The sequence below is a fragment of the Dermochelys coriacea genome, chromosome 2 (genome assembly GCF_009764565.3).
Source record: "Dermochelys coriacea isolate rDerCor1 chromosome 2, rDerCor1.pri.v4, whole genome shotgun sequence".
NCBI lineage: Eukaryota > Metazoa > Chordata > Testudines > Dermochelyidae > Dermochelys > Dermochelys coriacea.
Window position 1 is genome coordinate 208726130 of NC_050069.1, and position 24433 is coordinate 208750562.

Sequence of the window (24433 nt, forward strand, 5' to 3'; positions counted from 1 at the left end):
AATAGACATGGTGTTAAAAATCACAACACTCAGAGCAAGCCCATTTTAAGGTGTGGAGGAAAATACTTGCTGGGAATTCTAAACCAATTTGCACACCCTGGGCCAGATTTTGCCAATCTTGCTCACACTGGGCTGATTCAGATGTTTTCACTCACCATGGGTAGCACCTTCCTCCACAAGTAGTCTGTAGTGGGCTTCAGTTGGGGGCCAGCAGGCCTTCTGGTGAGGCACTGCAGCTGAGAGCCTGCAGGTGAGAGCAGCACACAGAGCTTCCTGGCTCTGCCACTTAGGAGCCAAACAATCTCCACAAACCTTGAGATGGCTCTTCCGGCCAGTCTGCGGCTCCAGTGGCCAAGCCACAGGTCGTCGTACCCCCTTGGAATTCTCCAGGATCTCTGAGGAGTCTGGGGGAAGAGGGAAGGCTAGGAGGACCCAGGCCTTCCTTTGGACCAGGACTCAGTGGAGAGGGGAGAGAGACGAGGGGTGTCTCAACCCTTTTGGGCTGCCAACCTAGATCAGCCTCCCCCTGAGCCTCTTCCTACCTTCCCTGTTTCCTTTCAGTTTAGGGCATGGCCCCAGCCTTCTGCTTACAGCCTACAAAGTTCAGGGCTTCAGATGCAGGGGATGGTGGGGCTGTTTCCCAGCTCATCCTCAGCCCTGGTCTACACTAGGAGTTGAGGTCGAATTTATCAGCGTTAAATCAATTTAACCCTGCACACGTCCACGTGACAAAGCCCTTTTTTCGACTTAAAGGGTTCTTAAAATCGATTTCCTTACTCTACCCCCGACAAGGGGATTAGCACTGAAATCGGCCTTGCCGGGTCAAATTTGGGGTACTGTGGACGCAATTAGACGGTATTGGCCTCCGGGAGCTATCCCAGAGTGCTCCATTGTGGCCGCTCTGGACAGCACTCTCAACTCAGATGCACTGGCCAGGTAGACAGGAAAAGGCCCGCGAACTTTTGAATTTCAATTTCCTGTTTGGCCAGCGTGGCAAGCTGCAGGTGAGTGCAGAGCTCATCAGCAGAGGTGACCATGATGGAGTCCCAGAATCGCAAAAGAGCTCCAGCATGGACCAAACAGGAGGTACGGTATCTGATTGCTGTATGGGGAGAGGAATCCGTGCTATCAGAACTACATTCCAGTTTTTGAAATGCCAAAACATTTGTCAAAATCTCCCAGGGCATGAAGGACAGAGGCCATAACAGGGACCCGAAGCAATGCCACGTGAAACTTAAGGAGCTGAGGCAAGCCTACCAGAGAGGCAAATGGCCGCTCCGGGTCAGAGCCCCAAACATACCGCCTCTATGATGAGCTGCATGCCATTTTAGGGGGTTCAGCCACCACTACCCCAGCCGTGTTATTTGACTCCTTCAGTGGAGATGGAGGCACCATGGAAGCAGGTTTTGGGGATGAGGAAGATGATAGCTCACAGCAAGCAAGTGGAGAAACTGGTTTTCCTGACAGCCAGGAACTGTTTCTGACCCTGGACCTGGAGCCAGTACCCCCCAAACCCATCCAAGTCTGCCTCCCGGACCCGCCAGGTGGAGAAGGGACCTCTGGTGAGTGTACCTTTAAAAATAGTATACATGGTTTAAAAGCAAGCATGTTTAATGATTGATTTGCCCTGGCATTTGCAGCTCTCCTGGATGTACTCCCAAAGCCTTTGCAAAAGGTTTCTGGGGAGGGCAGCCTTATTCCATCCACCATGGTAGGACACTTTACCACTCCATGCCAGTAGCACATAGTCGGGAATCATTGTAGAACAAAGCATTGCATTGTATGTTTGCAGGCATTCAAACAACATCCGTTCTTTATCTCTCTGTGTTATCCTTAGGAGAGTGATATCATTCATGGTCACCTGATTGAAATAGGATGCTTTTCTCAAGGGGACATTCAGAGGTGTCTGTTCCTGTTGAGCTGTTTGCCTGTGGTTGAACAGAAATGTTCCCCGCTGTTAGCCACGAGGAGGGGTGAGGGGCTAGCCACACGGTGGGGGGAGGCAAAATGCGACCTTGGAATGAAAACACATGTGGTATGTATGTAATGTTAACAGCAAGGTTTACCGTGAAAGAATGTAGCCATTGTTCTATAAAATGTGTTTTTAAATACCACTGTCCCTTTTTCTTTTTCTCCACCAGCTGCATGTGTTTCAAGGATCATAGGATCTTCTCCTTCCCAGAAGTTAGTGAAGTTTAGAAGGCGAAAAAAATGCACTCACGATGAAATGCTCTCTGAGCTCATGCTGTCCTCCCATACTGACAGAGCACAGACGAATGCATGGAGGCAGACAATGTCAGAGTGCAGGAAAGCACAAAATGACTGGGAGGAGAGGTGGTGGGCTGAAGAGAGTAAGTAACGGGCTGAAGAGAGGGCTGAAGCTGAAAGGTGGTGGCAGCATGATGAGAGGAGGCAGGATTCAATGCTGAGGCTGCTGGAGTATCAAACTAATATGCTTCAGCATATGGTTGAGCTGCAGAAAAGGCAGGTGGAGCACAGACCGCCGCTACAGCCCCTGTGTAACCAACCACCCTCCTCCCCAAGTTCCATAGCGTCCTCACCCAGACGCCCAAGAACGCGGTGGGGGGGCCTCCGGCCACCCAGCCACTCCACTCCAGAGGATTGCCCAAGAAGCAGAAGGCTGGCATTCAATAAGTTTTAAACTTTTAAAGTGATCTGTGGCCTTGACCTTCCCTCCTCCACCACCCCTCCCGGGCTACCTTGGCAGTTATCCCCCTATTTGTGTGATGAATTAATAAAGAATGCATGAATGTGAAGCAACAATGACTTTATTGCTTCTGCAAGTGGTGATCGAAGGGAGGTGGGGAGGGTGATTAGCTTACAGGGAAGTAGAGTTAACCAAGAGGCGGGGGCTTTCATCAAGGAGAAACAAACAGAACTTTCACACCATAGCCTGGCCAGTCATGAAACTGGTTTTCAAAGCTTCTCTGATGTGCACCGCATTCTCCTGTGCTCTTCTAACCGCCCTGGTGTCTGGCTGTGCGTAACCAGCAGCCAGGCGATTTGCCTCAACCTCCCACCCCACCATAAATATCTCCCCCTTACTCTCACAGATATTGTGGAGCACACAGCAAGCAGTAATAACAGTGGGAATATTGGTTTCGCTGAGGTCTAACCGAGTCAGTAAACTGCACCAGCGCGCTTTTAAACGTCCAAATGCACATTCTACCACCATTCTACACTTGCTCAGTCTGTAGTTGAACGGCTCTTGACTACTCTCCAGGCTGCCTATGTATGGCTTCATGAGCCATGGCATTAAGGAGTAGGCTGGGTCCCCAAGGATAACTATAGGCATTTCAACATCCCCAACGGTTATTTTCTGGTCTGGGAATAAAGTCCTTTCCTGCAGCTTTTGAAACAGACCAGAGTTTCTGAAGATGCGAGCGTCATGTGCCTTTCCCAGCCATCCCGCGCTTATGTTGGTGAAACGTCCCTTGTGATCCACCAGTGCTTGCAGCACTATTGAAAAGTACCCCTTGTGGTTTATGTACTCACCGGCTTGGTGCTCCGGTGCTAAGACAGGGATATGGGTTCCATCTATGGCCCCACCACAGTTAGGGAATCCCATTGCAGCAAAGCCATCCACTATGACCTGCACATTTCCCAGGGTCACTACCCTTGATATCAGCAGATCTTTGATTGCATTGGCTACTTGCATCACAGCAGCCCCCACGGTAGATTTGCTCACTCCAAATTGATTCCCGACTGACCGGTAGCTGTCTGGCATTGCAAGCTTCCACAGGGCTATTGCCACTCGCTTCTCAACTGTGAGGGCTGCTCTCATCTTGGTATTTGTGTGCTTCAGGGCAGCGGAAAGCAAATCACAAAGTTCCATGAAAGTATCCTTTCGCATGTGAAAGTTTCGCAGCTCCTGGGAATCGTCCCGTACTTGCAACATTATGCGTCCCACCAGTCTGTGCTTGTTTCCTGGGCCCCAGAATCAGCGTTCCACCACATGAACCTGCCCCATTAGCACCATGATGCCCACATTGCCAGGGCCCATGCTTTGAGAGAAGTCTGTGTCCATGTCCTCATCACTTTCGTCACCACGCTGACGTTGCCTACTCATCTGGTTTCGCTTTGCCAGGTTCTGGTGCTGCATATATTGCTGGATAATGTGTGTGGTGTTTAATGTGCTCCTAATTGCCAAAGTGATCTGAGCGGGCTCCATGCTTGCCATGGTATGGCGTCTGCACAGAAAAAAGGCACGGAACGATTATCTGCCGTTGCTCTGACGGAGGGACGGGTGCCTGATGACATGGCTTAGAGGGAATTAAAATCAACAAAAGGGGTGGCTATACATCAAGGAGAAACAAAAACAACTGTCACACAGAATGGCCCCCTCAAGGATTGAGCTCAAAACCCTGAGTTTAGCAGGCCAATGCTCAACCCACTAAGCTATCCCTCCCTCTGGTAGTTCAGGTAGGACTGAATCTCCATTGAAGTTTTCAAGGTGCCCCTGACAGATCTCACCAAAACAATTGTTGGCCATTGATTTCATGGAGGGAGCGAGGTGGGGGGGTGGGCAAATGAATACAAAACAAATCTGGTCTATTTCTTGTTTTGATACACTCCATTTATCTTTTACATCTTTGGCTGGCAGCAGATGGTGCAGTAGGACTGCTAGCCATCCACATCTCCTGCTTGCCCGGCAGAAGATGGTGCAATAGGACTGCTAGCCATCCATATCTCCTGCTTGCCCAGCAGAAGATGGTGCAATAGGACTGCTAGCCAGCCTCATCTCCTGCCTGCTCACCATAAGATGGTACAATAGGACTGCCTGCAGGACTAAAGAGAATGACCTAGTCGAGTCACTCCTAATTTAGTCCCTGCGCCCATGTCTGCCCAGGCACTCCTGACCAACCTTACCGAGGTGGCCAGGAGCACCTCAGACATGATGACAATGGCTTTCAGGCCTATTGCACCATCTGCTGCCGCAAGGCAATGGGTTGCTGCTGCTGTGTAGCAATGCAGTACTATGTCTGCCAGCACTCAGGAGACATATGGTGACAGTGAGCTGAGCGGGCTCCATGCTTGCCATAGTATGGTGTCTGCACAGGTAACTCAGGAAAAAAGGCGCGAAACAATTGTCTGCCGTTGCTTTCAAGGAGGGAGAAAGGGATGGAGGGCCTTACAACATGTACCAATGTACCCAGAACCATCCGCGACTATGTTTTTTTCCCCATCAATCATCAGTCAGAATTCCAATCGGCAGCGGAGACTGCGGGAACTGTGGGATAACTACTCACAGTGCAACACTCCTGAAGTCGATGCTAGCCTTGGTACTGTGGAAGCACTCTGCCGAGTTAATGCATTTAATGCACTTAGAGCATTTTGTGTGGGGACACACACAATTGACTATAAAAAAACAATTTCTAAAAAACCGACTTCTATACATTTGACCTAATTTCGTAGTGTAGACATAGCCTCAGAGTCCAGTTTTGTGTGTTCCCCCCCTTAGTCAGAGGGAAGGGCGATCCCAGCTGAGTCTTACTCACAATCGCGGTACATCCCCTATAGATCAGTAGTTCTCAAACTAGGGCTGCCGCCTGTTCAAGGAAAGCCCCTGGTGGGCTAGGCCGGTTTATTTACCTGCTGCGTCCGCAGGTTCGGCCGATCACGGCTCCCACTGGCCGCGGTTCGCCCTCCGAGGGATGTGCTGGCCGCCCTTCCTGCAGCCCCCATTGGCCTGTAGTGGCGAACTGCGGCCAGTGGGAGCTGCGATCAGCCAAACCTTTGGACCCAGCAGGTAAACAAACCGGCTCGGCCTGCCAGGGGCTTTCCCTGAACAAGCGGCAGCCCTAGTTTGAAAACCACTGCTTACTTGCAGCCAGTCTCTCTTCCATTCCTGCTGGACTACCAGAGCTCCCTTTTAAGCAGGACTTCCATAGGGAGCATGCCCAGCTTAGGGGCAGGGCCTTTTTGGCCCTATACTGTTCCGCCACTCCTTTTTTCCATGGTGTGGGGTTTGTAAGCCCCATCACATACCCATCCTCTCAGGCTGAGTGCTGCAGGGTTGGCCTATATGGATAGGTCTCCTCTGTCCCACAAAAAGAAGTCCATTTTCTCGTGGTCATATCCCACTCAATGCAGTACCTCAAACTTGTACAGGTACAGTGAGAAGTACGAGCGCATAATCCTCAAGTTATGGTCTTTTGTGGTGTTCTGCCACTGAAGAGCTGCATGATCCGTCATGAGATGGAATGGCTGGCCCCATAAGTAAGAGCAGACTGCTTCAAGGGCTCATTTTACTGCCAAGGAATCCTTCTCTATCACTGAGTATGCCATTTCCCAGGGGAACAATTTCCAGCTGAGGTAAAGGATTGGGTGTTCTTCTCCCTCCACCTCTTGGAAAATCATGGCTCCCAGGCTGATATCGGAGGCATCTGCAGGATAAAAGGTTTAGAAAATCAGGGTGGAACAGGATGGGCTCCCAAGTCAGTTGATCTTTTAATTTTTTGAAGGCTGTGGTGCAGTCCAGAGACCACTGGACTGTCCTGGGGGCTGTGTTTTTCACCAGGTCCATTAGCAGGGCCACAATTGTGGTGAAATCCAGGATAAACTGTCTATAATAGCCCACCAGTCCCAGGAAGCATCATACCTACCTCTTTGTGGTGCATGCAGGACATTCCACCAGAGCTAGGACCTGTTCTACCACAAAGGGGCACAGGCGCCCCCTCCCCACTGCATACCCCAGGTACATCACCTCTCAATTAGCCAGGCGACACTTGGCAGGATTAGCTTTAAATCCAGCACTTCTGGAGGCCCTGCAGTACTGTTGCAACATGTTTTAAATGCTCATTCCAGGACTTGCTATAGATGACGATATCATCGATACACACAGCTGCATCCTGATCATGAGGCTGAAGCACCCTGTCCATCAGCCTTTGGAAGGTGGCTGTTGCTCCATGTAGGGCAAACAGTATTGTCTGGAATTGGTACAGGCCAAACAGAATGTAGAAGGCTGTCTTTTCTTAGGACTCCAGAATCAAGGGGATCTGCCCCAGGCAACTGGTCCCGGAGCAGCAATGGTGGCGGCGGGGCCATGGGCTGCCCCCTGCCTGGAACAGTGGCGATGGTGACAGGGCCCTGGGTCACCCCCACCTCCAGGAGCATCAGCAACCACCGGAGTATACCCACCTCCAGCAGCAGCTCCACTGGAGCATCCTCCCCGACATAGCACCAAAGATTTAGTTAGGGGTATTTTTAATAAAAGTGATGGACAAGTCATTGGCCATGACTTTTTGGTTATTGCCCATGACTTGTGTAACCAGGCTGGCCTTGGTGGGACCCAACTGAGAGTGTCAATTCAGGACAAATTGCTTAAAGCATGGCAGTTACAGCCCAAGGCTGGGGTTCCTTTGCATACCAAGGAAACCAAACCAGCCAAACAGAGAAGACTTGAGTTTTACCCCACTGGCTAACCACAAGTCACATAAGCAATTCCCTTAAACACTTCAGTTTTCCAGTATCTCCACCAGTGCCACTCATTATGGGGATGAATGGTTATGAAAACCAACACCTCAGTAAAAGAAAAAAGGTTCTCCCTGTCCCAAAGTTGTTCCCCACTTAGTCAGGGGGAGGGGGATCCCAGCCTAGTCTTACTCCCAGTCCCTGTCCTTCCCCTGTAGATTGCTCTGCCTCAGTGGCTACAGCCTGCTGCTTTCTTGAAGCCAGTCTCTCCTCCATGCTCCCCCATGCTGGACTGCCAGAACTCCCTTTTAAGCAGGTCCTCTATAGAGAGCATGCCCAGTAGCTGCTGAAGATTGGAGCCTTCTTGGCCCAATACTGTTCCATCACATGGCCCTGTTAAAACCTGGTGCATTAAGTAGCATTTTACTCTGTAAATAGTCTCACTGGCTGAACTGGCCTCCTAAAGTAACAAGTCCCATTGAAATGCAAAATATAATGATTATTTAAAAGTGTAAAAAGGATAACTTAAGTGATCAAGAGCTATCTTATGAGCAACAGGTTATTTATCTGAAATATTCAGATATAAAAAGAATGGCAAGAGATCTCTTTGCTAGAAAAAATATTACACATTGCTTTAGAGACTTTAAAGAAAGTCTGTATTTTCTCCAGTGCCCCAAACTCATCATTTCATGTCTCACTTACTGCAACATCCTTCTTGCTAGACTTGACAAATGCACGCTTGTCCCACTCATATCCCTTCAGAATGCTCTGCCAAGGTCATTTTCCTAGCTTGTCATTTTGACCATGTCAGTCCTTTCTTTGCATCCTGTCATAAATATAAAGGGAAGGGTAACCACCTTTCTGTATACAGAACTATAAAATCCCTCCTGGCCAGAGGCAAACCCCTTTCACCTGTAAAGGGTTAAGAAGCTAGGATAACCCCGCTGGCACCTGACCAAAATGAACAATGAGGAGACAAGTTACTTTCAAAGCTGGGGGGGCGAGGGAGGGAAAACAAATGGTCTGTCTGTCTGTGTGATGCTTTTGCCAGGACCAGGTCAGGAATGCTCTTCAGAACTTCTGTTAAGTTAGTAAGTAATCTAGCTAGAAATGCGTTAGATTTCCTTTTGTTTAAATGGCTTGTAAATAAGCTGTGCTGAATGGAATGTATATTCCTGTTTTTGTGTCTTTTTCTAACTTAAGGTTTTGCCTAGAGGGATTCTCTATGTTTTGAATCTGATTACCCTGTAAGGTATTTAGCATCCTGATTTTACAGAGGTGATTTTTTTACTTTTTCTTTAATTAAAATTCTTCTTTTAAGATCCTGATTGCTTTTTCATTGTTTTTAAGGTCCAAAGGTTTGGGTCTGGGTTCACCTATGCAAATTATTGAGGATTTTTATCAAGCCTTCCCCAGAAAAGGGGTGTAGGGCTTGGGGGGATATTTTGGGGGTCAGACATCTCCAAATGTGCTCTTTCCCTGTTCTTTGTTTAACACACTTGGTGGTGGCAGCATAAGGTTCAAGGACAAGGCAAAGTTTGTACCTTGAGGAAGTTTTTAACCAAAGCTGGTAAGAATAAGCTTAGGGGGTCTTTCATGCAGGTCCCCACATCTGTACCCTAGAGTTCAGAGTGGGGAAGGAACCTTGACACATCCCTTCACCCTTTTATTACATCAAATATAATCTGCTTGTCTTTACTTCCAAGGTCCATCATGGTCAATCCCCACTTTGATTTGCTATTGACCCATTGACGCTGACCTCTATTTGGCCCATGAAGTCAGCCTCCATTGCCTATTTGTTAAATTTTCAAACAAACACCTTTTGGCATTCTCCCATACTGCCCCTCATACTTGGGAGTTACTCCCTGTAAACATCCACTAATTTACTTCATTAACCACCTTCAAATCCCTCCTCAAAACTTTCCATTGACATGATGCTTACAAAAAGCTTGACAATGGGTAGGTTGCTGGAGTGTTGAGACCACTGCCTCTCATCATGCTGCCCAATATTATCTCATTGTTTTCTTTTTCTCCCTGGTCTGTCTGTACCCATCTATTGTCTCTAGTCTTATACTCTTTGGGGCAGGATTGATCTTTTTGTTCTGTGTTGGTATGCTGCCTACCACAATGGGGTCTTGGTCTCTGACTGGGGCTCCTAGGCACTATGATAGTACAAACAACAGTCAATGACTGATTGCATGTATCCTGAAAATAGCTGGCAAGTTCCTAGAGAAGAGCTGTGTGAATAGCTAATTTTCTGGATCAGTGACTGAATTACAAAAAAAAATCAGGTTGACCCTAAATTACATTTTTTTCAAAATATTTCAGCAAAATTAAAAAGTCAAAGAAAATTTATTTTGATCTAAAAACAATGTTTCATTTGACCCAAAACAAAATATTTTATTTCATTTTAGGTGGGTTTTTTTTACCCTTTTAAAAAAATAAAAGTGAATCACAATTTGAAATGAAAAATCATTTTGAACTGAAAACAAAACATTTATTTCAACAATGACAAAATGAAATGTTTACCATGTTCTGAATTTTTTTTCAGCTGAAACAATTCATCGGATTCTACAGGAATTAGCAAAATGTTTCAGTTGACCCAAGTATGCATTTTTCAGTGAAAAAAATTTTTGTTCAAAAATTCTGTCCAAGTCTAGCCTGGACACCACATCTGTAATATGTGGATGAAATTTTTTGAAGTAGGTTCTCCCAAAAAAGGACAATCTAGATCCCTGCAAAATGAGTCATGTCCATTTTACTTTCTGCTATTTTAAATGTACACTCTCTCAAGATGGGCATTCACCTATTAATGATTAATGATTTATTATTATTATTAATTAGCATTATTATTTATTATTAACAATATTTGTGTTGGAGTAGCACCTAAAGGCCTCAATCACATTGGATCCATTATGCTAGGCACTATACAAACATATAATAAATGACAGTCCTTTCCCCAAACAACGTACAGTCTAAGAAACACAACATAACAGAAGAAACAAAAAGTGGGGGTGGGAGAGATGAGGTGACAAATAGTTGGATGTACACAATTCTCAGCTGTCCAGTAGTAATGTTCACTGGTCTTCACCTGCCTAGCCATTATCAGGTTGTACTTCATTCCATGCATTCCAGAAGAGGTGAGTTTTGAGGAAAGACTTGAAGGAAGACAGGACGGTGACTTACAGATTTTGACTGTGAGCTTTTCCAACTTGTGAACATGAAGGGCAGCTTGAGAGAAAGCACAGAAGTTTTTGTTGCAGAAATGGAGAATTGGGTGATTCCATAGTCCAAAGTACAGTAGAATCCCTGTCATCTGAACCGTGACTATCCTAACCTTCATTTCTAATGAACTGTGAGCAGGTCTCCGTGGTTTGCTCACCCCACCTCCTCCATTATCATTACATTTTTGGTGCCACCCAAGCAGTTTGTACACTCAGCATTCTGCAGTGGGATAAATAACACTTGCAAACATTTTGGAACCCAAACTAGTGTGCATCTGAAATAACCACACTATGATAGATACGCATTTCTAAGGATTGTTTGGCAATACCATGGACAAATTCTTTTGCTGTAACTCCTTTTATTTCAGTGGGATTGTATCAGCGTAATAGATCATAATTTGGTCTCTTGTGTTTAGCAAATTGAATGTTGTCAACCTACATCCTGTAGATGAGGAAAGAACTAAAACTACAGCAGCAGTGGGAGCATCTTAGTCACATCAGAAAGGCCAGTGAATGATAATCGGTTGATCAGAGCTTTTGGACTTTACTGATCTGAGATGGATTTGAAGTTACAATTTAGATATGAGGCTCTATATTCCTTTATTGTGTATCTATCTAGTTAGTATCACTGTTCCCCTTTTTGTCTGTTACAGCCAATTGTTGAGCCTTGTTTTAGATTAGATTGTAAACTCGGTCAGCGACTGCACTTAGCGCTGCAGGTCCCCCAATCTTGACTATTACACAGCACCTATCACCATGGTATCTAAGTGTCTTCTGACTCCCAAGAACTTCGAACATATAGTTCCCCAATTCAGAGCCGTTTGCAAGAGCCAAATCAAAACGAGTCAGTTTAGCTTGCATTTATGCATCTTTTTCTCAGATTAATGACTACGGCACGATCTTACTAATTTACACTAATGACAACCTACTACAAGTTACTGAATTTTGTGAATTAGCCAAAAATGAACAAACAGTTTTTAAAAAAACACACACAAAAAAACCCCATAAGGATAATGCATCACAAAACATTATTTGTTCATTTATTTTGCCAACTGTACTTTGGATTTAATTATTCATAAAACTTCATAGTACAGTGTGGTTGCAAATGTAAAGTAAGTAGCATTTGCACAGTGGTATGGGGAATACCTGTAATACTGCAGTAGCTCTAATTACTTTCAGACAATGAGTGTCAACATTTTAGTTATGACCATTATATACTAGTAAATATGGTACCACATAATATATTTTGTAAAATAATTAAATTTTAGTGATGAGACTTTAGAATAGTGTCTGCTATTAAATCTTTATAGAGTGAGAGAAAGACCGCCACATTTTTCTGCAGGTTACAAAATATGAAGTTCATTGGAGTATGGATTAATGAAGTTCTGCTCTGTTTTATTAGTTAGATAAGAGCATAACATTCCACAATAGGTGAAAAAATATGCATCAGAATAACAACATTTCTGTTATGCAAATGAAAATGTTCTGATAACCCTATAGCAGAGCACCAAACTCTGCCTTCCTTCAGTTCATTTTGGCCAGATTGTTAGAACTACAATCTGTCAATTGTTAAGAAAATTTCTCCTGCACAACATAAAACAAGGACATAAAGACACTTTGCATGAAGTCACTGTGGGGAAACCCTGGGACCTTCTGGAGAGCATGAAGTACTTCCATATCTCCCATTTATCACACAAGCATGCTAGCAGTATAGCCAAATGAGATATGTATAAATACCTTGCTAATCTACATTGGATGGTGCTTGTTTTGTAAGCAGGTCATGGTGACCCTGAGAAAAATCTTAGTTGCTTTTGTGTTTTCATTATTTATTCTGCGACACTGGGATTCTCTAGGCCTTTGAAAATGCTAACACGGAGAGAAAATAAATAACCAACATGTTATTTAGTGCCTTTCATCCCAACAGATCTGGAAGTAATTTACCAACAGTGGGCCTGGTGCTCAAGGGAGGGAATGGAGCTCAAGAAATCTTCCCCCATTATGCCATCTACATATTTGCCTGATCACAGTACTGGGACGTTATGAGTCGATGACTGCTACTTGGTATAGGACAGACCCACTTTCTATAGGGCAATTTTTCAAACAGTCAATTAAAAAAAAGTTTGCTTCTGTAGCAAGGTGTTCTGATCCTTTGAAGATTAGGAGAACTCTCCTGGACCAGTACCACCCAGTTACAAGAATAATACCTCTAAAATAGAGGATGTAAATATAAAAAGGGTAAATGCACACAAAAGACCACATTTCACAGCGAAAGACCAGATTTCTCGGTTCATGACATGGTTTTCATGGCTGTGAATTTGGTAGTGCCCTACCCCTCAGCAGTGAGGAAGAAAATTAGCTCAGAGGCTACTGGGAATTGCAGTTCCCAGGGTAGCTGGGCCAGTAGCCTGGGATTCTGCCAGGAAATTGGGGTGGACATATATGGAGTCTTCCCAAAAGACTGGGGAGAGACTTGGAAGGAGCCAGTTGTGTTAAGGGGTGTCTCCAGAGTTTGAGCAAACAGCTCACTTTTTTTTTGTATTTACTTTGAGGCAAACCCTTTTGGCAAGGGATTGAGCCAATCAGATTGTATCTCGCTACACAAGAGCTCTTTGTTGGCTGATCCATGGAGAAGTGTTTTTCTTCACCTCAAAGAACAGTATATGGCCAACACTGTCAATGTAGCTGAGACATAAAAACGTAGTTTTTTCCCCCTCTCCCAAAACTGGAAGGGTCTAGCCCTTTCTGTCTGTTTGACCTGCCACACAGGCTCTTGCTCCTGTTACTTGTAATCCCAGAATTCTTAAATGACTAGTTTGGTGGGTTATCCTTTATGGAAAAGCCCTATAGAATGTCATAAAGAATGAAGCTTCCTATAGAATGTTTAAACCAGACTATAACATATTATAGCATGGAGACAATTCTGTATTAAATTGTATAGCCCTTTTAAAGTCAAGCATATAGAATTCTGTTTAGTTTCTCCAGAACCCTATTATCTTCCATCCTATTGAATTCTATAGGACTTTCCCATACAGTTTTCAAGTCTCCCCCTCTTCTTTTGAAGTGGATTCTTTTAACCTATAAGATATTTGGCTTAGGCAGTGTAGATTTTTACAAATTTTTTCATTTATTTTTCTCTCCATGGAACTTTGTGTTCTACTTCATCCGGTCACGTTCCAATCACTTGCCTGCCTTTTAATATGTAACTGAACCTTGAATATAAAAGAGTCAGGGTCAATAGTGTGGACTCCAGCACCTGGGTGAAGTCAGTAGGACAGTAAGGCTAAATCTACACCGCACACAACTTTTGGTGGTGTGTAGTATATGTGTAGCTACACATTGGAGTGGAAAGCACACTGTCCACCCTGTGGTCTGTAGCTACACATGTCAGTGAAAGGCTCTGGCAGAGGTGAGGCAGTGGGGGAAAGGCTTCAGCAGCTCCCTATTGCTGGAGCCTTTCACTGGGACAAGGAAAGGCTCTGACAGTGGGGAAGCAGAGGCTGAGCCTTCCCCCCGCTGCCTTCCTCTGCCAAAGCCTTTGTCCTCTCTTGGAGCTTTTCTCCACTGCCAGGGCTTTTCCCTGCGCTAAAGCCTTTTCCTGTTGCCGGAGTCTTTTTCAGGGAAAGACTCCAGCAGCGGGGAGGCAGCATGGCACTACTCTGCTATAAATAACAGTATGGATGGGAAAGCCTAGCTTGGGCAAGTAGAAAGCCATGTAGTGTATGTATTCAACTACATGCCCACACCCTTCAGGTGTGGCTTTACTCTGCTCATGTAAGCTGTGCTTTATCATCTACACTGCTCTTTATACCCATGCTAGAGAGGTTACATGGGTATGTACACTACATGCCACCAAAAAAAGTGTGCAGTATAGTGAATCCCAGTGCAGAATTAGGTCCTAAGTTTATTTATGGAGCGTCTGAACTGGCTGAATTTTAACCTCCAATGGATCTGATTTTTTTAAAATGTCTTCTGATACTGTTACCTCTGATGTGTCATGATGGAACCTACTTTTGATAGAATTTAATTTGTCCATAGAGTCTTTACAGTAACTTGGCCTCTGGTCAGCCCTTTTGAGTTATGCAGCATGATTTAAAAAAGTCTCCTCTTAAAAATAAGACATATTTTGCATTCAGCTATCTCAAAAACATGTTTATTTTTGCTGCCCAAAGTTGACATGAATTTAATATTCAATGAGAAGAAGTATTTTTGACAAAAAGTATTTGAATTTTACTGATGGTCAAACTGCGCTACAGGGAGGTTAAGTGATATGCCGAGGATCTCACAGTAAATCAGTGAGAAAATCAGAAGCAGAGTTCAGACACATTTGTGTGTTTTAACCACTAAACAACATTGCCTCTTGCAGTGTTACACAGTCTGCTACCATAACTAGCCTTTCTTCTTCATAATATTCCTTCCTTCTTCCTTTTGCGTGTTGTACCTTCCCTCCAGATATATAACTTATCTCCCTTACTATGCTTGCTCTAGTTAAAATGTTGAGTCTCAAGGAACACTGGCCTATTGTTCTGAATATCCTATTTTAAAGACTAACTTTCTTTTGTCCATACTCCATAGCAAGCCTCTAGTTGCTTATGTAGGCCAACATTTTCAAGTATCCACTAGTTTTGTGAGTCCAACTTAAGCCATCTTGAGCCTAATGAGCAACCAAAATCTGAGGCCTCTCAAATTAGAAGCCATATTGAAAATGTTGGCCATATAACATTTCTGAGGTGAATAATACTTCTTCATGGATCAGCCAGAAGGGGGCTCTTGTGTAGCGAGAAGCTATTTATCTGCCCTCCTCTGGACCCAAGTTTGTCGCTTTCACAGCACCAGTCAATTCCTTTGATACCGGTGAAAAAAGCTCCCAAATCTTTACTCATTCCCTCCCTGTTGTTTCATTCATAAAGTATAATGCTGGAACTTTACTAAGCCCTGTGGACTGCTCCGTCCATGTGACTGAGTTACTTAGGGTTACCATATTTGAACATTCAAAAACGAGGACACTCCACGGGGGGAGGGAGGAAGAGGGGAATTTGCTCACACCCCCTCCCTCCCGGCCCCGCCTCAACTCCACCCCTTTCCCACCCCCTCCCTGCCCCATTGGACCCCTTCCCCAAATCCCCGCCCCGGCCCCACCTCCTCCTCTGAGCGTGCCGTGTTCCCCCTCCTCCCTGCCGTGCAAAACAACTGTTTCGTGGTGCAAGCGCTGGGAGCTGGGTGGAAAAGCGGGCACTCTCTCAAGTGATCAACATTCACTTTCTTTCTCAAATAATCAACATTCACTCTCTTTCTTGAATGATCAACTCTTCTTTGGGGAAAAATAATAATGGCAAAATCCCGGACGTTTTTAGATATTTAAAAATTCCTCCCAGATGGCAATTTAAGAACCAAAAAGCCGGACATGTCTGGAAAAATACAGATGTATGGTAATCCCAGAGTTGCTTCCAGCCTAACTCCCTATGTGCCCTGTTCCACTGGTGTGCCCTCAATAATAGTCCCTCCAGAGAACATTAGCTTTGTGAATCTAGTTCCACTGATCATGATACATCTTCCCGATCTTACAAATATATTAATATAAGCATTAAAAACAAATAAATTGATGCCCAAACCCCCACCTTGTATCCCTTTGGCCAGAGGTTGCTATTATATAGCTGAGTTGGAGTCTTGTCTTTACCACAGACTTAGCTGGTTACATAGTCTTTGAGATGGTGTGATTGCCTGTTGAAGAGACCAAACTAGGGAGTGACCCATCTTTCTCCCTGTCACCTGTCTCCAGACTAGCAAACTCTCTCTGTGTTGTTTCCTCCCTCCCTATGGGGTTGGCCTCTGGATGGTTTTCTGTCTCTCCATTCTCTGGTGATCTCTGTAGGCTCTCTCCGAGTATCATGTCTGCTAGCTTGTAAGTGGCTTCTGCTCCTTTAGCTCACTTGTATCTCTTGTGTAGTCACCTTGGGTACCACTACACCCCACATGACTCTTTTAGTCCACTCCTGGTATTTCTAATGGCTGGTTCCTCACAGGAATGCCTGTCTCCAGGGCTGGTAGGCTGACCTGTTGTACTCTAATGCCTGCTTTCTCAAATTGTTTGCCATCTCCATCCCTCTGGCTGCAACAGGCATCACTGCTATCAGGGTTTTGGTCCTTTGTCCCATGAGTGCCTGTGCTGGACTGTTTTGGCACCCCTGTTAAGGGGTGTTCCTGTGTGCCAAAAATGCTAACAAGAGGTCTGAACCAGCAGAAACAGCTTTGTGCAACAGCCTCTTAGCTGTTTTCACAGCTGATTCCAATTTACCATTACTCTGTGGGTATGCCAGGGAGGAGGTGTGGTGATCAAACTCCTGTTTGCATGCAAATTCCTTGAATTCTTCCAAGGCAAAAAGCGGAGTCCTGGGTGTGGGGCTGGCAGCCGGGACTTGCATGTGGGGCTGGGAGCGGGTAGCCCCGGGTGTGGGGCTGGCAGTTGGGACACCGAGTGTGGGGTCAGGAGGAGCAGAGCCTGGGCGCAGGGCTGTCAGTCGAAGCCCTGTGTAAAACCAGAGGGTTCTGCAGCACCCCCCACACCTCTAGTTCCCATACTATGCTCCATGGTCCCTCAAGGGCACTCACTTAAGGTTTCCAGCTTCTAGACATCACCTCTCTTGGGTAGACACTGGGTCTGTCTCCCTCCTGACCAGGGTTTTAAGTCTGCACAACTCCCTGCCCTACACTTTGATATCTGTGAGCAAAAGGCCAGTGCCTGTGCATTGCTTTCTGCCTGGGGGTTATGAACAGTGTATTGCCAGCCATTACAAGTTATAACATGCTGCCACCATGTTTCATTCACAAAGTGTGAAGCTGAATGCAGGTTAAAGTTGAACAAATGGAACTTTATTAAACCCTGTGGATAGGGTTGCCAACTTTCTAATTACACAAAACTGAACACCCTTGCCCCATCCCTGCCTCAAGGCCCTGTCCCTGTCCTGCCCCATCTCCAAGGCACAGCCCCCTCCCTCCGTGGCTCACTCTCCCCACCCTCACTCATTTTCACTGGGCTAGGGCAGGGGTGCGGGAGGGGGTGAGGGCTCCGGCTGGGGGTGTGGGCTATGGGGTGGGGCAGGGGATGAGGGGTTTGGGGTGTACTGTAGGAGGGGGCTCAGGGCTGGGGCAGAAGGTTGGGCTACAGGAGCAGGTGTTGGGGTATGGTTCCCAGCCAATGGGAGCTATGGGGACAGCACTTGGTGTGGGACAGGGTTCGGAGCTTCCCTGATTGCCCCTGTGCTTAGGGGCTGCAGGGACATGCCAGCCACTTCCAGGAGCCACACAGAGCCAGGGCAGGCAGGGAGCCTGCTTTAGCCCTGCTGTGCCGCCGACCGGACTTTTAATGGCCCGGTCAGCGGTGCTGACGAGAGCTGCCAGGGTCCCTTTTTGACTGGGTGTTTCGGTCGAAAACCAGACACCTGGCAACCCTGCCTGGCCCTGTGGACTGCTTTGTCCAAACTACTGAGCTACTTCCAGCCTAACTCCCTGTTCCACTGCCATCTCCTCAACAACAGTCCCCGCAGGAAACATTGGCCCTCTGACTTCAATTTCACTGATCATGATACACCTATATTAGGAATTTATAAAATTGAAATAAATCAGTCACATTCATCTCTGGTTTAACTCCATTGATGGCAGCTGAATCACATCACAAAATATTTTAGCCAATTAAGTTTTAATTTACCCCAGGGCATGTTTGTGTGTGGGCGGTGATTGGTGGATCAGTCAAGTTTTTATAAGACAAAAAGAAAAGGAGTACTTGTGGCACCTTAGAGACTAACACATTTATTTGAGCATAAGTTTTCATGAGCTACAGCTCACTTCATTTCAAATTCAGCAAAAGTAGTGAAGTGACACACTGTAACAAATAAAATCTTTTAAACTAGCTGATATGTGTTAGTGTCAGTAATAAACTTTCTGTAAGCTGTGCTATGCTGCTACATGAATAAAAACAAATGATATAGGTGAGTGAACTAATACAATCAATTACAGTATCAGCGGGATGCCTTGGCTTAAAGATGAAAGACTTCTGTTGCTCTAGCTTTTTTTACAACCAACTAAAAACCTTGATAAAATATCTTAATGTTGTGTCAGAAAAATGCAGCCTTGGTGGATGGGTTAGCAGAATGATGATCTATGAACACAACCATTTCTAATTTTTCTACAGCAAATGGAATGTTTTGGACTCATGCATGTTTGTCTCAGTTGAAAAACTGGGAAACCCCCTATAGAAGAGGTGGTGAATGCTTTTGAATTGACTTATTATTTCTCACTCACTACCTTCAAAGTAGTATCTGGCAAGATCTTGCAGTTTTCAGGGCCAAGAGACAAAGAGGAATTGTGGCTCATGATAAAATGAACGGATGGCTCCTGGTAATGTCAGATTTGAAAACTCTTTTGTATCCTGTCTGTTTCTGCACATTGTGCACTCAAATGCCTAACATACTTGTGAGATCTGTATAAATAAATGATAATGCTGATATTTGATGATAGCTTGCAGGAAGACTCACTTGTGAAGTGGTTTCCTGGGCATCCATCATAATCTACAATACATGACTACTATTAAATGCACAATCTAGATTATGAGCTATTTGAGACAAGGACTATCTTTTGACTGAACGTCTCTGTGTGGTGCCTCCCACAGTGTGGCCCTGATCCTTGATTCTATTCTATTCAGATTCTAAACTGTGTAGTATCTTGATTGATGTCCCTCGGGGGTAATGCAATACAAATACATAAATATTATTAGATTCTTATTTGATTAAAGTCCTTACATCCAGCAGATTAAAATGGTATGAAAACTTTATGGTATGAAAAGCACTGCTGTTGACTTATTTTCCAGATATGTTTCCAAATCAGATGCTTCCTTTGCTAAAGAAAGAGAGTATGTTACAGGGCTTGCCCTTGGGCTACAGAGCCTGGGTATACGCCAATCCTGGTTAAAGAATGAGCCCCACTGAGGGGAATCAGGTAATTTCCTACAAAGAACAGACAGTAGCTGCAGTAAGATGTGGGGGTGTGCAGGAAGTTGTAGTAAAACTGCAGTAAGTGAGTGAGGTTCTTACAGGGAAGACTCTGAAACCAGGGGAATTGCTTCAGTTAGGAAGGGTTGGAAGTAGCCTGCTAAGCCATGAAGGACTCCAACCAAATAGGGGAATCTGGGCTGTGCCCAGCTGAAGACTGGAGGAAAGACTTTTAGTTTTGAACTTTAAGTTAATCAATTGGACCCTAAAGAGGGCAGTTGTGATTGAGTGGAATACCACCCCCCACCCCCGCATGTGGAGTTTATTGGGGACTCAGGAAAGGAAACTGAGGTGTGGGGCTGGGTATTTTTGAAATTTTTGCAAAGGTTGGATAAAGTCACAAAGAGTTTTTATTGACAGGGAGATAGGAAGGCTGAGCATGTAATGTCAGTGATCCAAAAACCTCTTAATGGCAACTGGCAAGGGGAGTGCAGAGGGGTACTGGGATCTCTTGGGTCTGATACATACATTCCAGCTTACCAAAGAAGGTTATGTGAGCTGTTGAATGAAAACTGGAGATGCACTTGGCATCAAAGACACTATGTAAGGAGTTATGAGTATATCTGCTGAAAACATGTTATTAAAGTCTTCCTGGGAGCTTAGTCACCAGCGAAGGTGAAAAAACAGGTTTCCTATCAGATGAGAAATGCACATCCATCTACTTGTTTACATGTCCATTGAGTATTGTCTTGTTCGTAATAGGTCTCCATTACCAATCTGAAATGAATGCAATTGAAGGACAGTGGGTGCTTCAGAAAGAAGCTAACAGAACGAGAGAAGCAGCAGGGTCATGGAACCCTATCTGGTAGGTGCAGTTCAAAGGTTTGCTTGACTATATTTGTGAGGCAGGGAAGACACCTGGGACCCCTTCATTGAGAAAGGGGTCTCAGCACAGCTTGGTTGAAAATGCTGAAGAGAACTTTGGCTGAGAAAACTTTAGAGAGGAGGTTAAGCTGTGAGGTTAGTCTCGTCTCTTCTAAAAAGTGTTATGATTTTGTTTTATATGTAACCATTTGTTTCCTACTCACGGTCACTTGAATCTGTTTTTTGATAATCAGCTTATTTTTGTTTTCACTATAAATATCTCAGTGCTGTGGGATTAAGCAAAGTGATGGTCCTGTAGTGAATCTTGCAAGCTGCTGTGTACTGTTCCTTTGGGAAGAGCTGACCTAGTAATTCTGTGAGCATTCAGAGAATAAAGGGCTGGATACTGCAGGGAACACTCTGAGGATTGGTATTTACCTATTGCTGCTACCTGTACAGAGAGAGTGAGGCTAGCAGGGGCCCGGAAGGCAGTGGTTGTGCTGCCAGAGATTGGTGTTTTCAGGGAGCTGATCCACAGCAGGTGCAGACAAGACTGCTTCACACTAAGGGCAGGTAGTGATGTGGTACTGGACGTTCCCCAAAGGTACCCAGAATTATCACCCTATCACTCAGGTATGGACATAAATGTGAGTTAATGTCTTTTGAGAATGGTAACAGAGCTGAGATTCAAAAAGGAACATATAAAAATGGCAATTTGTAATAGTTTTGTAAACAAAAAAAATAGGCTATCAGACTCCATGTACAAGATATAAAGCTGCCCTCTCACCCATACATTCCTTTCTTACCTGAAGTTGTGCTGAACTATAGGAATTAAGTACCTTTCTGAATAGGGTAAATCATGAAATGTGTGTCTAATGATGGCTCGAGTGTAACAAAAACAGTACGGAGAATGAACTTTACAACATACTCATCCTTCCTCAATTGCCCTTCTGATAACATCATTATACTGGTTTCCTCTCTTCTTTTGTCAATTCAAACAACTGATCCTTTCTGCCCTACTCTCCTCATCTCTCTCTCTCTCTACCTTGGGGGGCAGATCCATAGCTGGTGCAAGATAGGATACCTCCATTAACTTCAGTGGAGCTATGACAGTTTATAGCAACTGAGGATCTTTCTCCTGGCTTGACTTAGGCCAGGTCCACACTAGAAGATTTTCCTGGTACAGCAAGGTCAGAGGCGTGTGGGTGGTATGTGTTTTTGGGGGAACGTGAGCAACATTTCTATACCAGCAAAAGCCCGAGTGTAGCTGTAGTTATACCAGCATAAAAATGACTTTGCTGATATAGTTTCGCTCTTGTTGAACTGGTATAAACTATGCCAGCAAAGGCACTTTTTTTGGGGCCCGTATAAGCTGAATCTAATATAGCTGGAATATTAGTAAAGCCATACGTGCAACCCTTTTTTTAGTTTATACTAGGCCTTCCACTCTACCCAGTTCTCTCACCTTAGTGCTCTCTGTCTCCTTCTTCCACTCTTGGTACCATCTGAACAACAACTCTTATGTTTTGCATCTGAATTCCAAAAGCAAATGGTACCCTGAGAAAAGGTAGGAACAGACATCCTCTGCCTTTGCACCAAACTAATTCCTTCTCAGTCTTCAAATCCTTCCTGAAAAACATTTTTTCTATGTAGCCAGCACAGTTTAATCTACCCTCTGGCTCTGTCTTCATTACTCCTTGTGTCTGAGCCTTTTGTTTTCATCAGTTTTGTCTATATTAAATTATAGTCTCCCTGAGGCTTGTTGCATCTTTGGAAAGGGATTTATTCACCTCTAGTGCTTTATAAATGATCATCAACACTAGCATATAAAACTTGGACAGCATATAGCTGCCTGCAGCAATGTGCTATATAAAATGGAAGAGACATGAAGGAAAATAATCCACACCCAAGCACTGCAATAAGTTCCTTCTCAAATTTCAGCTTCAGTTCAGTTCTAGCCTAAACACACTGATAACACCATCTGAAATCCAGCCATGTAATCTGTATAAAGAGAGAAACACTCAGTAAATGGGAGAAGATTGCATATCACAAAAACATATATGGCAGGCAAAGAAAGATTTCTCTAGATGCAGAAATGAATAGTTAATTCACACTCACTTAACAGCGAAAGCCCCTAAATGCACTTCTAATTTACAAGAAATCAAAGAAAAAGATGCATGTCAAGAACTGTAATCCTTTAATTATGCATCCTTTTAAAAATCTTATATCCATGTGGTAGGCATTTCTTTATAGGCAACTTCTTAGCTTCCTTCACATATAACAATAAAACATTGTTTTCTTCCAGTGAGTGTTCTCCTTGTGCAGTCACTGTTCACCTTATGGGGGAAACTCACTTATTTAGAAGATCAGCCTAAGTATTAAAAACCCAACAGCTATCACATGGAATCAAACTACTTGGTACACCTACATCTTATGTCCTGCTTCCTGCAGTAATCAATATAAGATGCTCCCAAGGAAGGAAAACTTTCATTTCCCTTTTACTATAATGCACTCAACCCAGTTCTAATTTTTCAATGTAAAAGACAAGCAGTTAAAAAAAAACAAAAAAAACACCACACCCTGAAAAATGTAAAACAACCTTTCAGGCCTTCTGCCTATATCATAAAGGAACAAAACTCAGCACAATCCCAATTTTGTTTTATTATCACCTCTGAAGTTAGCACATCCATCAATTGAAAATATAGGAGCTATATAAATAGATTGTATAACTGTTCAAAGAAACAAAAAGATTAAACACTATAGTTTTTCCAGTGACTTCTAGCCTTTTCCACTACAGCTCACTTACAAGACATAATAACTAAGGCCCTATTCAAGAAGGTACATACATAAGCACTCCCATTAACCTCCATGGGTATACTCATGTGTTTAAAGTAAAGCATGTTGGATAAATATCTTCCTTAATCAAAGCCTTTGGGGTTGAATTCTCATCTCCATTGCAAAGCTTGAGTTCACATAACTAGGACTGGGGCAGAACAGAAATCTCTTCCAAGTTGTACTGCTTTATCAGTACAAGTATAGTTAAGTGGTACCAATCCTTTAGTGTTGACTCTACACTTGTCTATACCAGTGTAGCTTGTTCCCCTGTGGGAAAGAGAATAAGCTATACCAGCATGAGGCACCTGTGATGAGGCACTTCCACCTGGAGCACCCTCCTGCAGCAGGCCACAGCATATCAAGTGCACCTGCCCCAGCTTCCCCTTTCAGAGTCCCCAGAAATAGCCCAAACAATCTCCCCAAGTATAAATATAGCCCTGTGGCATTCATTTATTTATTATAATGAGTCTCATACACATAAACCATAAGAATATGAGTCCCAACACTAAGTCCCACAACCATAGTCTAGAGAGTGCAGCAGATAAAACCCCAGCCTCCCTCACTCCATCCCAGCTCTCCAGAGCAGCCCCAGTAGTACCCATCATCCTGCTCCAAGAACTAGCAAGTATCTCCCTCTGCAACTCTTAGCCTTCAGCCCTCTCCAGCCTTAGATCTCTATCTCAGGAAAGACAGCTGACCAGCCCTCACCCCTTTTAAACTTCCCTGGCTTTACTCAGGAAAGGCAGCAGGCTAGCCCCTCTGCTGGCTTCCTCATAACTCCTCCTAGGCAAAGCCTGCAGAGGGCTCACGGTAGCTTTCCCCAGAGACTGCCTCAGCCCTAACTTAGATCAATTGCACTCAATTACTCTCTCTGTGTAGGGTCGCCTCCCCTGGAGCCTTTATAGCCCCAGGTGTTGCCTCACTCTCTTAACTGGCCAAATTGGGACCTCCTGTTCTGGCCCAGGGGTACCAGTGCTGCTTCATTTACAGGGACCAGCTACCCTATGGCAAACCTTTATACCAGCATTAACTATGTCTACACTAGAGGTTGTAGGAGATGGTATGATGGGATAATGTGATTTTGATAATTAATTG

At 44.6% G+C, this 24433-nt stretch overlaps 1 long non-coding RNA gene across 1 annotated transcript; it reads right to left on the reverse strand.

The window, feature by feature from the left end:
• Positions 1–22262: 22262 nt before the first annotated feature.
• On the reverse strand, positions 22263–24183 carry LOC119852308. Its single transcript, XR_005291594.1, has 2 exons — positions 24047–24183; positions 22263–22504 (listed from the first exon to the last, which is right to left on the reverse strand). It is a non-coding gene; the product is annotated as an uncharacterized LOC119852308 (long non-coding RNA).
• Between the last annotated feature and the right edge of the window lie 250 nt (positions 24184–24433).